This window comes from Hydra viridissima, unplaced genomic scaffold, assembly GCF_058129835.1.
Source record: "Hydra viridissima isolate aposymbiotic clone 2 unplaced genomic scaffold, HvirCarnegie_v1 scaffold_9, whole genome shotgun sequence".
NCBI classification, from domain to species: domain Eukaryota; kingdom Metazoa; phylum Cnidaria; class Hydrozoa; order Anthoathecata; family Hydridae; genus Hydra; species Hydra viridissima.
Window position 1 is genome coordinate 17,915,299 of NW_028324308.1, and position 16,171 is coordinate 17,931,469.

The 16,171-nt window shown below is 29.8% G+C and overlaps 1 long non-coding RNA gene and 2 pseudogenes across 2 annotated transcripts; 1 reads left to right on the forward strand and 2 right to left on the reverse strand.

Moving 5' to 3' along the window:
• Positions 1-494: 494 nt before the first annotated feature.
• Positions 495-3,518, reverse strand: LOC145180376 (uncharacterized; annotated as a pseudogene). Its single transcript, XR_016455808.1, has 4 exons — positions 2,982-3,518; positions 1,721-2,862; positions 1,302-1,595; positions 495-1,109 (listed from the first exon to the last, which is right to left on the reverse strand). The product of XR_016455808.1 is annotated as an uncharacterized LOC145180376 (transcript).
• A 606-nt stretch (positions 3,519-4,124) lies between these two features.
• LOC149884382 (uncharacterized) lies at positions 4,125-9,364 on the forward strand (annotated as a pseudogene).
• Positions 9,365-11,459: 2,095 nt separating this feature from the next.
• LOC149884383 (uncharacterized) lies at positions 11,460-12,825 on the reverse strand. Its single transcript, XR_016455815.1, has 2 exons — positions 12,431-12,825; positions 11,460-12,091 (listed from the first exon to the last, which is right to left on the reverse strand). It is a non-coding gene; the product is annotated as an uncharacterized LOC149884383 (long non-coding RNA).
• Between the last annotated feature and the right edge of the window lie 3,346 nt (positions 12,826-16,171).

Below are 16,171 nucleotides of genomic sequence, written 5' to 3' on the forward strand. Positions count from 1 at the left end.
TATTGGTATCAAATGATGTTTTTAAAAAAATTACTTTTATTGGAACTTAAGATTAAAGAAAGTCAAACTTAAAATGGTTACCCCCAAAAGATTTGTTATAGGACTTTAAATATTTTGCTGTAGATTTAACTTGATCAAAATGTGTTGATATATTTCAGAAAATATCTACTTAGATTTTGTGTGTGTTATTTTAAGTTCTCATTAAATTTTAAGTGCTCATCACAGAGCACCGCGGGAAAATTTTTTACTAGTAAATGTCGTTTATATGACTAAGCCGGCATCAATCCTCAGACCTCCGATATTAAAGTATAAACTCTAAGTACTGCCATTGTTGCTATCATATTTATTATATATATAATAAATTCTTTCCTTTAAGACAAATATATCTAAAAATTACATAACTTAACTTTTTTAAATTACATTTTTAAGGTTTAGAGTCTACAGTAAGGTAATTCTAATTATTAGAAATATTGGAAAGGTTTTGAATTATTAACTCACAGCCAGTAGCGAGGGAGCAGGCGTTGTAACTGACTCCTTGTATCCATTCTTCGTCTTTTTAAATGGCTATTTCCAAGAGCTTTTCATTTGGAGAAGGTTCTGAAGCTTTTCCTCGCTCTTCGCACGCTCTACATTATCTTGAATGAGTTTTACTGCACGTTCTGATGAGTCTTTAACAACTTCGACAGTTTTACGAAGCTTTGAAACCCATTGTATCCTGGAAATTCTTTCCAAAAAATCTGAGGGAGTTTCATACTTAGACATTTTTCAGAAGTATGACCTAGGATATTAAAAATTAACGAGGAATCTGGCGAAATATATGATTGAAGACCTGGTGGTTGGTCTATATTAAACAGAAAACTGTTATCAGAAGGGATTTTAGCTTTGGTTCTACCCGTTCCTACATTTTTAATGCCACTCCGTTGGGTTGAATAAAGAACTTTTGCCATCTTTTCCATTTCGATGTAGTGATCTTTATTAGAACATGCTAGCGCCAGCACCACGGTTGATTGATCCAAATACCACATATGGTTTCGCCACGATTTTAACACCACTTCTGCGGCAGGCTCATACGCATTGTAATGGTACATCTGCCAATAGTTTCTTTGATCCTAAGAGTGTGAGTTAAATATAATGCAATATACATAGTAAGTAAGGTTGATAATGACATGCCTAACATCAAATGTAATAAGTGTAATTTATTTATGTCATTATTCTAACACAATTTAGTTGGTCTTTTTTTGAAACAAATTATTCTTAAATTATGAGACTAATATAAAAATATTTAGGAAATTAAGTTTTACTTCAAAAGCTGCAGAATCAGAAAACTCGCAGGTCAAAAACTACCATGCCCAGAAAAGAGAAATGTAGTCACCCATTCTGTTGATCTCTTTGACAATTTCATCACTCAGAAAAAGAACCTGTCTAATCTTAGGGAGAACCAAATTGAACTTCATATAGTACAATGCCTTTGCCATGAACCTGGCGTGTGAAATAGCTCCGGTTTTGTGAATTTTATACTTAACTGTCTGATCTTCTTCAAGGAACATAACTACAAGCTCTGCCAGTTCACAATAATCTTTGCGCTTCTCAAAAGTCTAAATGTATATAACTTACAATTTAATTAGAAACTTTTATGTTTCTTCTTTCTATTTTTACAGTTATTATATATATTTGGTATAAAGTTGTTTTAAAGTAATATAATTTTTTATTTTAATCTTACCTGACTATTTCTTAACTTGTTTTTATCTATCAGGTCCTTGCAAGTTTTGAGCACCAGTAGAGCCTGCTTCTCCAATCAGGTACTCTTAACATTCTGGTGATTAAATTTCAACAGCATCTTCTCGTTGTTTGCATCAATACCATGCTAGTTCTGCTTTAGAGATTTAAATAGTTGAATCTCTGGTCCAACAGATTTGTTTACTGCAACTTAATTGCAAAAGTGTTTTATATGGAGCTCTCCTGCATGATGGCGGCAGACTAACAAGAGAAATGGTCGGCCATGAAAATTTGATAATCTTACACAAGCTCCTTTTAAATAGCCAGTGTTTGAAGCAGTAGTATCAAAACAAACTCCGTGGATGAACTGCCCTAGATCAAAAGAATCTAATAGATTTTGAGTTGCTGTGAACTGAGCCTCACCACTGCCGTGTTCCAACCCTGGAGCGCCCAACAGATGGAACTGATTGTCATGCCTTATAAGCACACAAATTCGGTTTTTTGTCTCATCTATGCTACCCGTATAATCTTTGATAACTTTGCTATCAAAATGCACAATGATGGGTTTGTCGCTCGTCTTAAACATAGTGGTTATGTTTGCTCTAAGAACACCAGCATCTTTTCTTATTATTGTATCAAAAATCCTGTGAGTTGAGCTGTGGGATAATGTTACGTTTTCTATATCTCCACCGGCTTTGCAAAGAAAAGAAAAGATAAGTGCTGTTGCCTGGTTAGTAGATATTCCCATCCCAATAGCAGTTCTGGCAGTTTTTGAAAAAATGTCTTTTGATATCTTTAGAGTCATTTTTTTAACTGTCTTCTTCTTTGATGCGTTACCAATCTTAAAATCATCTTCGGAACATGCATCATTAGAGTCATCAGTAATCATTTCATTGTCAGAGGAAAATCCGGAGAAATCATGGAATGTTTTTTTTTCTATACCAGATGTTTTAGAGTTATTTCTTGACGCAGATCTATTACTAACATCTACAAACCGACCGTCCAACGCTCCAATCACCATCTTTCGGCAACTTAGCTGGTCCTGTATGAAGGTTAAATCTTCAATCTTATCTGCTTCCAGTCTTAGCCTATCAGTCTTTAAACTACGTTCAAGAAGCGTAAGGTCTTCTCCAGCCCAAAATAATCTTTTAAATTTAATTTTTTTAGGTAAGAACAAGAAAAAGTAAACTATTTACTTCACAATAAATTAGCTTAGTACAGGGTGTTTGACTAGAAAATGTTAAAATTTAATAATTATCCCCAACCTGTCATTGATTTCTCAAATTTATTGTCTCAAGATAACCAATTTCAATTTTTTTCTGGGATTTCTTCAATCCTATGTACTTTTCTACATATTTCTTGGCATGATACATCATCCTTTTGTCACTGATGTCTTTAAAGCCAGTTTTTCTCCAAGGAATTAAGATTCCGGAAAGGATACAACTGATATTGCAAAATTCATTGTTTGTTATGCATTTTAATCTATGAAAAACTTCCGTAAATTAAAAACATAACTTATTAAATTATCTTTACTATATTTGACATAAAACATTAAATAACGTTCTTATCTATTGATTTCTAAAGCTAAAAGCTTACTGGAAAGTTTTGGACATTAAAGGACAAGCGACGAGATCCTTAAGTGCTTCCTTTGGAAATTATTCTCTTAAAAAAAAGTAGCGTTGGATAACGTGAATCCTTAGGGGCAGCTGGTTTGTTTCTATTCTATCCAGAGTGATCTCGATCTTCTTTTTTAAACCCCTTCTTGGGACAGGGATACACCTCAGATACTTGAGCTGTCATAGCTAGCTTCAAAACAAAATTTCATAATGTTAATCATTGTTTTATAACACTATAAACATTTTCATAATTTGTATGAAGTTTAAAATTTTTTAAAAGTTTATTTAAAATATTATAACTGTTTAAATAACCTAATTTATTTAACTATAATTATAAAATATAACATGCATTATTATGTTATGTTGTTATAATAAACTTACTTGAGGTGGAAATAATAGATTTTTTAAAATTAAAAATTGTTAAGTAGCTCGATAAACAATTGTTTTGTAAACAGCGCTTTTTTTAAATATCACCCGATTTTTGCGTTTTTAGAGTACCACCTGGTAACATATATGATAATAATAAAAATGCGCACAATCGGTATGAATAAAAAACCTTCCGTTCTTTGTATTGACGCAATTAAGTTGCTAAAGGTTTATAAATTTCTATTCGCGCTGATCATTTGAAACTGCCCATAAAAACTCAAAAAATGTAAAAAAGTTAAACTTGAAACAACTGGCGCGAGTATAAATACTCATCCAGAATAAAAAAAAAGAAATTCATTAACAAACCAATACTTTAGGAACATTTTGAGACACTCCGTGAAATAAAATTCGTTCATGAGGGTCAAAATGGGATGGCCTACAGACCATTTTACAAAAAAAAGAAAAACATTTCTTGAGGCAGAAAGTGATGGTGATATTTCTGATGTGTCTGAGGAAAAGTGTAGTTTTAGAAAAATCAAAAAAAAATCTAAATCACCTTCAGTAGATGATCCAGTTCTTATTTCTAAAACACACCACAGGTTCAATCTACCAGCTGGTGAAAAAAAAGAAGTTCTAACAAGATTTGGTTAGCCTATTTTTTTTCTCAAGATTTCAACTGTCAACAAAGCTGCAAAAAAGCCACTATTAGATTTAAATGTAATGGAAGAACCAACAGTTGACGATTAACAGATATTATCGCAAAGTAACAACTAACTGATAATTAGGAAGATTTCAAATTATATGAATATTTTGAAAATAGGGACGACAAATGCTCCTTGTCAGCAGGCTGGAAAACAAGACTCTGATAAGTCCTTAGGTGTCCAAAATCTTAACCATGTTTTATGTTCTTAATCATGTTTAAAATAACTGCAAGAGAGCCATGCAGGTAGTTTAAACATGATCCTTTCTTTCTTTTTTCTTTTTTGTTAAAGATGTTTTTTTATAAGTGTATTTTCATTAATAGGATCGCAAATAGATTTTGCAGTTAATGAAGCAAAACTGACGCATTTTGATCAGCATTTTTTCATGAAGAGATTTGCGGGTAAGATTTGATTTCTTATTAGGGTTGTATAATTAAAGTTATTTCTTTAAAATCAATTAACCCTACCTTTTTTGAGAGGACAACTTCTCACTTTTTTTAACTTTTAAAGTTTTCTTTAATTTAAGTTTTCAAAGTTAGCTATAAAATAAGGTGTAGGTGCTTGCAAAATGAACATAGTAGAATATAATAAATGAATAAATAAATAAGAATTATTCTTTTTAGTTACTGCGGGTCTTAATATGAACTGTGTTTTATATTTTTATAGCATTTGAAAAGTCATGCTTATATCTTCTCAATGGTATCCGTTATGATATTAAAAAGATTAAAATTTGTTTGGACAACATTGAGAATAAGCTGTAAAGTTTTAGAAAACCTGCTGTTGACCAAACCATGTTAGCAGCATCAACTTTACTCCAAACGCAATTGTACAATATTTTCCCTGTATTAAGTGACACAGACTTAGAAAATATAGTAATTATTATAGCGGAAAAAACTGTCAGTGCGTCTTTGGTGTGAAATGTATATTTTCAAATTACAGTCTTTTCATTATTTTTAGTTAGATTTTAAGTAATGTGATAAATAATTGTAGACAGTGTTTATGATAGATATACATAATGATGTGATGCATTTTATACAATAATTTTCCTATGTTTACCAAACATCACTCTTAAATAAAAAATTTTAATAGTGTGCTGTATTATTTTAATAAAAGGGCTTGTTGTAAGTCAATGCTAGTTATAATTATAGGTATATGTAAAATGCAAGTTGCAGTTAGTGGAGTTGTATAAGGAACATGACTTATGAAATATGGAAGAAAACTTAAATTTTCTTGTAGATACTTTTATTATTAATTTTTCCTTGTGCACCAAATCTTTTTGTCTAAAATATTTGGCTGGCATGCAGTGTTGATGAACATGTGTGTTCATCAACACTGCATACTACTGCATACCTCTGCAATGTAATATTTAAGAATAAGGATTTGGTACACAAGGAAAACTTAATATCTGCAGTAGTATGCATACACTTCACACAACTGCATGCTACTACAATGTTAAAGGCTATGGCTTTGAGCTAAATGCTATGTATAATAGGACATTATCTGCATTATTTACAGTGGCGTACCAGAGAGATTTGCAAGGGGGGGGGGGGGTTGTGTTGATATATGTCTATGTGTATGATATATATCTATATGTATATGCCTAAAATTTAATAAATTTAAAAAAATCTAATAAACATTTAGAGTTGGTATAGATTTTTTTTCACCATATTTATCTTCTTTCTTTATTGCATTTCGCAGTGCAATTTTTTTTTATAGAAGAATTAATAAAATTGGTAATAGTAATAATAATAATAATAATAATAATAATAACAATAATAATAATAATAATAATAATAAAAATAATAATAATAATAATAATAATAATAATAATAATAATAATAATAATAATAATAATAATAATAATAATAATAATAGTAATAATAATAATAATAATAATAATAATAATAATAATAAAAATAATAATAATAATAAAAATAATAATAATAAAAAAAATAATAATAATAATAAAAATAATAATAATAATAAAAATAATAATAATAATAAAAATAATAATAATAATAAAAATAATAATAATAATAAAAATAATAATAATAATAAAAATAATAATAACAATAAAAATAATAATAATAATAAAAATAATAATAATAATAAAAATAATAATAATAATAAAAATAATAATAATAATAAAAATAATAATAATAATAAAAATAATAATAATAATAAAAATAATAATAATAATAAAAATAATAATAATAATAAAAATAATAATAATAATAAAAATAATAATATTAATAACAATATGTAGGATACTTTTGGGTTATCCCAACTGAATACTATCTGTGCCCCGTATAGGTTCCGTTTGCTATCCCGGCTTGGTCCCTTTTGTGTTTTCAAGCGGGAATACCGCACTGGTCCCGTCTAGATCCCGCGGATAAAAACCGCTGGAACGCGCCCGGGTACTCTAAGGGCTGGCTAGTTGGCCAGCAAGTACAGCCATACAGGACCCGAACGGGAACCATCTGGGATACCAAACGGGAACCGTACGGGGTTTGTCCGCGGGATCAACATGGGAACCGTATGGGCAGAATAAAAAAAAAAAAGAAAAGTCTTTCGGTTGCATCTTTTCCACGTATTGACCCCAGATTTCTCCCGGATGTGCTTTAAATAAATTTTATTTATAGATTTTTAATTTAATTTGATTATTTATAGTTTTCATTTTTTAGAGTCTCTCGACAAACTCTAAAAAAATGTAAATTATAAACAATAATTATAAAGAAACATCAAAATTTAATGTTTTTTTGTTTCATTTTAAATAAACTGAATGACCATTTAAATCTTGGTAGAGTGATTATTAATGTAAGTTGTGAAGGAAAAATTTGTAGCATGTATATATTCAAAATGAATATACATTTTGCATATATACCTGCTACAAATTTTTGAATAAGTAGAAAAAAAATTAAATCAGTAGAATCTTATATTTGTTTGTTGGTAAAATTCAAACTAAGAACTGCGAACCTGTAAAATGGAAACTTTTTTGCAAATCAAATCAAGACATTCTAAGGACCATTGAATTTTACCAACAACCACCTGATTTACTAAAAAGTGCATTCCGGTAGACAAATGTCCACACAAAAATGTTTAGCAGGTCACATGTGTCCCGCAGGCAACAGGTTCAGCACTGCTGTTTTAAGTATGTAATAGTTATAGCTTTTTTTTATATATAAAATAGCTTGATTTTGCTATAACTTTAATAAAACTGTGAACAGTGTAAAAAGTTAAGTAGTAATATTATTGGTGACTCCAAAACAGGAAGATTTATTTACCTTACATTACTGATAATTGTGTTACCATTTGCTATTTCTTCGTATGATTCTTTCTATATCCAGTTTAAACTGATGATTGTTGACTCAATTGTGTCTTATTACTCCATTCTTTAGAGGGCAGCATAAAAAAGTTTTTTTAAAAAGAATTGTTATGCCTTGAATCAGTGCAACATTACATGACTCTAACTCATATTAAGTTGCACGGATATGTAGCTAAAAGTTTTGAAATTTCTACATGAGTAAGCTTGAACTTTCATCATTGTATGCATTTTGTCAATCTTTTTCAATTGTTTAGCATCATTTTATATATTTAGGGTTATACATTTAGTTAACACTAGAAAAAGGAAGCACTAAACTTAATAACATAATGCTACTAGGTAATCAGCATTACATATCTTATGACAATTCTGTATGGTAAAGTTATTTTAATAAAGACTGAGACGAATATTCGTTTGTAGGTCTCAAGCATTACACTTCTTTAGCCATAATTGAAGGCCTTATAGGAAGACCCACAGTATAGTTGGGAACCGGTAAATTACTGGTAAATCGAGATTTTTTTACAGTATAAGTTTACCGGTTTTTATATAATCACCGGATTTTACCGTCTGAAAAATCAAACAAAAAAGTGTTAATGGTATTATTTTTAAAAAAGATATACATTTTTGTTATTTTGAAAATTTTATTTATTCATATATAAGAAAAAAATTTTCAGAAAGCAAAAACTATCAAGGAATTCAGCACTCGTTCGTTACCTTCTTTTTGTAGCAAAGCAACCTGCAGTACAAAATGCTCTTTCACTTTCAACAGAAGTTGGAGTAATTGTTTTAAGTGTCAATAGTTTAGTCTTTAAAATTTTTGTTTCACTATTTCTTTCATACAGGTGGAAATCTTTGGACAATGACTTTAATTCTTAATGACTGCTATACTTTCCAGTCAGAGACTGAATAATGATCTGATCAAATTCTTCAAACAACAGCTTCAGTTGAGTTTCAGAATTTTGATGTTGTGAGAAAGCTCCAAGTTAGTAGTACTAATATTCTCGTCTTCTTTAAAGCTGCAAATGTGATGTAGCATTTCTTTAGCTACTTTAACCAATGTCGGCTTTAAAGGAACTAATAAAAAATCATCTGTTTTTCCGACTGATTCTGGTTAATTCAAATATCTTAATAAAGCAAGAAAATTGCTCTGTTTTCTTTCTCTGTATCTTTTTAATACAGCTACTTTCATGCTTCCTGCAAGTTAGGACATATAATTTTGAAAATTCTTCTTTAACATTTCGGTTATTAAGTTCAAAGTTTTTGATCAATACAAAATTATAATAGCCAATTCACTTAACAATCAATTTCAATAAATTTTCAGCAAAGAGCCATCCAATGACAATCTTCCCCGTTTTTATCGTAGAACTAACACAATCCTCGATAACATATCTTTCGATACTCTGGCCACTCTTATGGAACTCTCAGCACTAGATATATCTAAATCACTTTTTGTAGACAATATCAGTCCTCATGTTTTACGCTTTTGTTCTACCTCAATGTCTTCTCCACTTACTCTCATTTTTCAAAAGTCATTTGACAATGGTGAAATTTCAAGCTCATGGTCCAAAGCAAATGTAACACCTTTATTTAAGAAGGGCTCTAGAATCGACCCATCAAACTATAGACCAATATCCCTCACCTAAATCCCGTGTAAAATAATGGAGAAACTAGTTAAGAAGGCAATTATGCAGCATCTAAAATCAAACAATCTTTTATCAAATAGTCAACATGAAAAAAAAGCATGCGTTACAAATTTCCTTGAAACAATCGACTTCTTGACTGGAAATATAGCCAGAAAGCTACCAGTTGACGTCGTATTTCTGGATTTTGCTAAAGCTTTTGACAAAGTCCCACATTAACGAATGCTTTTCAAATTAAAAATGTACGGAATCAAAGGCAATCTTCTCAATTGGATAAAAGCTTTTCTACTCAGCAGGTCTCAAAGAGTCATCCTTGGTAACACTCAATCGAATTGGTTACCTGTGACAAGTGGAGTTCCGCAAGGATCAGTCTTGGGTCCAATTTAATTTGTCATTTTTATCAATGATCTGCCGGATGTAATAAGTAAAGAAAACAGTTGTAAGATCTATGCTGATGATGCTAAAATCCTAAGAATTGTCAACTCACTTGCTGCTCAACTTCAACTCCTATCAGATATTGACCAAATTGTTCGTTGGACTAAATCTTGGCTCACGGAGTTAAACGCAAAGAAATGCAAGATCATGCATTTTTGTCAAACAAAGTTAACTCCTTTCAAGTACTCAATGGAGGAATTAGGCCCTTGTTCAATAACGACTCAAACTACATTGGAAGCAACCACCTCTGAGTGTGACTTAGGAATTCAAATTACCAATGATCTTAAAGTAGAAACCCAATCCATCATTGCCTCATGTAAAGCAAATCAAATGCTAGGCATTCTAAAACACACTTTCCAATCTCGTGATAATTATTTATGGAAACAACTCTATTGCACCTACATTCGTCCTTTACTTGAGTTTACAATTCCGGCTAGGAACCCTCATTTGGTGAAAGATGAACAAATTATTGAACTAATACAGCGCAGAACTACAAAAATACCAGACAAACTGAAAAAGTTAGACTATAAGGCCAGATGTTTACAACTTCGCCTTTCTTCTCTAGTTGAACGTCGTAAAAGAGGTGACCTCATCCAAAAATATAAAATTATTAATAACATTGACATAGTCAATTGGCGCTTTCTCCTCTTCATAATTCCACCAAGAGCAAATCAGAGAGAAAGACTTCACCGTGAGAAGTTCAGCAACAATTTAGCTCGTTTCCACTTTTTTAACAATCGTATTGCGAAGGCAAGGAACATGTTACTTGATGAAGTAATCAGTTCTCCAACTGTCAACAGTTTTAAAGCGAACCTCGATAAGCTCTAATGTTACTACAGCTCGCAGCTTTCCTTAGTGAAAGTTGCAATATGAGCTTGACAAAAACTAACTGTAATCTGACAATCTATGATTTGTATTTTGTCAATTATTTTTACTTTTGTTGTAACAAATATATACTACTTCTATACTTCTACTACCTATGGAACTTATTTATCCTGAGTTGCTTCTTGATTTTCAGCAATGCTTGTAATAGCTGCATCGGTTATTCTCTAAAAGAGCTTTTTTCACCATGCATTTTGGCTTCATCAACTTCCAATAAATCTATCGCTTCGTTCCATCTAGCTTGATACAATTAAGGATTGCCATTAACAAATCCCCAAAACAACTTTTGCATTAATCCCGTAAAAGCTGTTTGATTCTCAGGATACCCTACTAGGTACTTTTTTTCACTTTTTATTGCTTCCGTAAATGATTTAAATTCATTACCCATAAGCTTTTCATAGTTCTTTGCAATAACGTCTAACAAAGCCTTTGCTTCCATACTTTTTCCTAGGCCTACATAATGTCCAAAAAAATATATGGTAGCCTCAAAAAAGGCTATTTTATCTATTTCCTTTACTTCAGGGGCTACCCAGTAAACATCGAACAGTTGGTAAGTAGTTGGCCCGATCCTAATAACCAACTATTAGCTACAGTTGGGCCAACAGTCGGCTATTTAGTTGGTACCGTGAAAAAAACGTAACGCTTTTACCAACACTTAGCCAACTGTTTTTAAACAATTGTTTGCCATTAACGGCCCAACAGTAATAAAACAGTTGGCTAACAGTTGGTACCATTACCGGCCCAACTATATGATTTTTTTTTCGCGATTTCTTAAATTCACTTTTGCGCTTAAATTGAAAGTGCAAAAGTTATAAATCATGTTTTGAATATTGCTTAATAACAAAGTATAACTTTGCTTTTTCATATTTAATTTTCTATCTAATAGTGATTGTTTGTATATCAGACTTTACCAAACAGTATTACTGTCGACACAAAATATTGTATTATTTATTGATAACTTAGTTGAATACAAAAAAAAGAACAAATTTTTTACACTTTTATTTCCAGACCGTTAAAGAAAAATATTTACAAATAAAGAACTAAAAATATTCTATTATTGTAGTTAATATTATTAAAGGTTTGAAACTAATATTGGCAACTTTAATTAAAAATAATATTGTAAAACGCTAATATTTAAAAACCTGGCGATTTATTAGATAATTATTAATAATAATTAAGAAAAATTAGATTTATAAATAAAATCAAGAAAAATAAGCTTTTATAAATTTTTAAAAGAAAATAATAACTAAATATTCTTTTCATTGATTAACTGCAACTGATTTTTTATAACCTTGCTTTTCGTCTGTCTATTTATTCGCCCATCTCCTTGATCATTTGCGCCCTGAAACCATCTTGAAACCATCGGGTAAATATCTTTATCCTTGGAATTAAGATACTGAATTCTTACTGCTGCTAAAAGAATAAAATGAAAATAAATTTAAAAACTCAATTTATTTTTTGTTTAAATATAAATTATTTTTAAGTTATTTTTAAGCTCTTATATGTATACTTTGCAAATCAAGAATTACATTAACTGGTTAGCAGTTTTAAAAATATGTGCATATGATAATAAGTTCAAGTCACCAAGGGAGAATATAATATCTTACAAATTTACAACTAATGACAACTCTGGTAATTGTCATAAGTACTAACATATTATATTCTTTCTTAGTGTTGTAAACATATTTTTGTAAATATAAAAATACAGTTGACTTTAATAGACTAAAAATTTACATAACTAGTAATACTTACATAGTAAGCACTTTAACACAAAATGATAACATCGCAACTTAACCTTGCCCATTCCAGTAGCTATCATCTTACTTGAAGATCCGTTTAGATTACATAAAACGCTAAAATTTTTGGAAAACATGGCTCCCAACACACATCATATGTATTTTGGACGTTCAACTTTACCGCCAATAGAACGCAGATATTCGACCTAAAAACAAATAATGCTACATATTACAACTTTTTTATTTAAACTATTTTTTCAAAGGTAAATGAAAATGTAATGCGGTATAATATAACTAAGGTATTATTAAATTACCTTTGATAAATTACAATTATAAGACTTATAAAAAAACTTATCTTTGATCTTATAAAATAATAGTTACTAGTTTAAACGCAACCTGAAGACTGCTAGAAACATTATGATACAAAAAATAATTTCAAACTTTGTATCATAAGGTTAAGCCTCTCCAAATCTTCCTTACTTTCCATTGGAAGGCCAGGGGAACAACAATATCTTCATTATCCAAAAAACTTTGAACTTCTAAAAACTTATTTTTTTGATCCAGTTCTGTTAATCTTAACTCCAAAGCTGCCAACTTCTCTATAAACATACATAAATAATTAAATCATATTTCATTGCATTTGAATCTTATTGGAAAACTGGTTTCAAAAACACAATCTAGTTATTAAATTGAAGACAAACACAGATGAAGCTGTTATGGAACTCAAATATTTGGAGTTAAAGTTTTAAACATTTATGTTATTTATCCCTGTAGGTGAAATGATTGCTGTAAAAATGGTATTCTAGCACATTTTTGTGCTGTGTTATTAAGGCCATGGAAAAGAGCGTTATTTAAAACCTTTATCTGCATAAAAAAGTAGAAATGTGTATTTTTGTAACATGAAATATGTATTTTTTTAAAGCCTTCATCCATTTATGACTTATATTAAAACACAAATTAATTTTTTTTACAAAAAATATAAATAGTTTTCCTTTGTCAATATGTCAGCATCTTAATCAATGTATGTATGCTTAACACATAAACAATGTATAACAAGTAGTAAAACAAACAAAAAAAAACAAAAAAACAAATAGTTTATCCAAAACCTTACTTTCCTGATCCCCAAAATTTTGAACAGTTTTCTCATAGTTTTCAGAAGTCGAAGTCCCTTTTAATAAAATGCTATAATTATATGCATTATATGAATATATATATATATATATATATATATATATATATATATATATATATATATATATATATATATATATATATATATATATATATATAATAATAATAATATAATATAATATAAATGTTATATATGCTTAATATGAAATGTATATGTCATATTGTATATACAATTGCATATACCATTTATTTATATACTGCACATATTATGTCAATATTGTATATGGCATATATTATATGCAATATATACAAAATACATAGGGATGTCTGCCAATATTTTTAGGTGGATTTCTCTGACTTTTCCCTGATACTTTCTTGATCTTCTACCTGTTTTCCTTGATTTAATTTAAAGTTACCCAAATTCAACTTCACAAAAATTGACCTAGATTCGTTTAGAAAAATGCTCTTCAACTGCAAAAATGTAAACAATAATACAACCCACACTAAATGTATCAAGTATTGATACATTTAATATGGGTTGTATAATTGTTTACATTTTTGCAAGTGAAGATTCAAGATTCGCTTGATGCAAGTGAAGTTCATAAAACTATCTGCCAAATAAACTTTTATATTACATGTACTATGTACAACTTATTTAAGTTATGTAAGTTTGATGAAGAGCCATTTTCCCTGATTTCTCCCTGATTTTTTTAAAATTCAACCTAATTTCCTTGATTATCCTAGATTTTTTGCAGATATCTGATTTCCCTGACTTTTCCCTGAATTCTCCTGATCTGGCAGACACTCTGTGTGTGTGTGTGTGTGTATATATATATATATATATATATATATATATATATATATATATATATATATATATATATATATATATATATATATATAGATAGATAGATAGATACATACATACAAACATACATATACATACAGAAATACACACATAAACATACTACTATACACGCACATATACATTTTAGCTGTATTTAAACTTTTGATAATAGTTAAAATAGAGCTAAAATATCTTATACAAATACAACAATGGTGTCATCATAAAAATAAATTAAAAACTCAACCAATGTCAAAAATTATATCTGAATGTGTTACTAATGGATAAATGTAAAATATTTCTACTTACCAGCGTAACGGTTATATTAAGAGGTGTACGAGAGTTTGAGTTTAAAAGTTTAATTAAAGGGTAGAAAAAGCGTTTGAAAGAAAAAAAAATGATAAAAAGCTTCAAACTAAACTAACTCTATTGAATAGTTTTAATCATTGAATGAATCTATTTGAATAATTTTGATAATTAGTCGCATGGTCTAAGTGAATATATTTATAATATACATTTACAAACTTACGGGAAACTTACGATTCAAAAACACGCGGTATACAGTCGGTTAATGGTTGGCAAGAAATGCCAACAGTTAGCCAACTGTAGCCAATACTGGCCCGTCAGTTGGACCAACTAAAGCGTGTTTACTGGGTAGTACCCATTTTTTAATTATGTACTTTACGTCTTCAAGTTGCTAAGGCACAGATTCAATCAGTTCTTAAAAAAAATATCTTTTTGTAGCATTAAATATTTGCTGTAGCCCATGTTCTTTTTTTGTTTGTTTTCATTATAAGCTTTTTATTAATATTTATATAGAAATCTAACGTAGGCAAAAATTTTAGTCAACGATCATAAGTAAACTTATGAGTATTCGTACATGCCGTTAAAATCTCCTGTTGCCACTACCTCGCTTGGCTCCCTACCGCAAGCGCAATCAATTAAAAACAAATCTTTGAAAATCGCTTTGTGATTCACTGCTTCAACCGTTTTAGAAAAAACTTCTTCTTCCATTTCATAATCAAGCGCTACTAATTCGATGAACTTTTTAAATATTACTAAAGCTAAACTGCTTGGAATATTCTGGAACTTTTTTGTAAAGATTCATAACATAATATGGATATAAAAACATGCTTAATAGCTTTTCTTGCTAATTACTCTATATCTTGGGCAACTTCTGCTCTTAATACTACTTTTTTGTTATAGTCGCCTGCCCGTATCGCATTTTCTTGTTCTACTCTATTAGTTTTGCCTTCTACTATATCAATTAGCGCTTTTTTCTTTTCGCTTGCGGAAGGATATACCTCCACAACTTTTGCTCCTTTCAATGAAGGAACAAGTACATATTCTTCTAGAGGTCTATAATCAAAAACATGATATAATTGCTTCGCTACGTGCAAACTTATTGATTCACCTAAAGCACCTGACCGTACTAAACCGTCATTATACATCCTGAGCTTTAACCGAATTTGACCATCGTCATATTTTTTATGCGCACTAATATCGTTGGTTAACTTTAATTTAACGTTATATTTAATGTTGTAACCTTCATTGTCTACAACCTCTTTAGCTGCTAAATCAATTATACCTTTTTGAATTGATTTCGTTATATTATCAAATTTACTTAATGCCTTAGCTACTTTTTGAATTATAGAGCCTTTGTTACTAACTACTCTGATCCTTTAACTTAAACCCTCCCCGTTATCTAGTCTAATTTTTACACCGGGAGAATTCTCTATATCATAACTCTTACTTTTACTCTCCCGCGGATCTTCTTTTGTG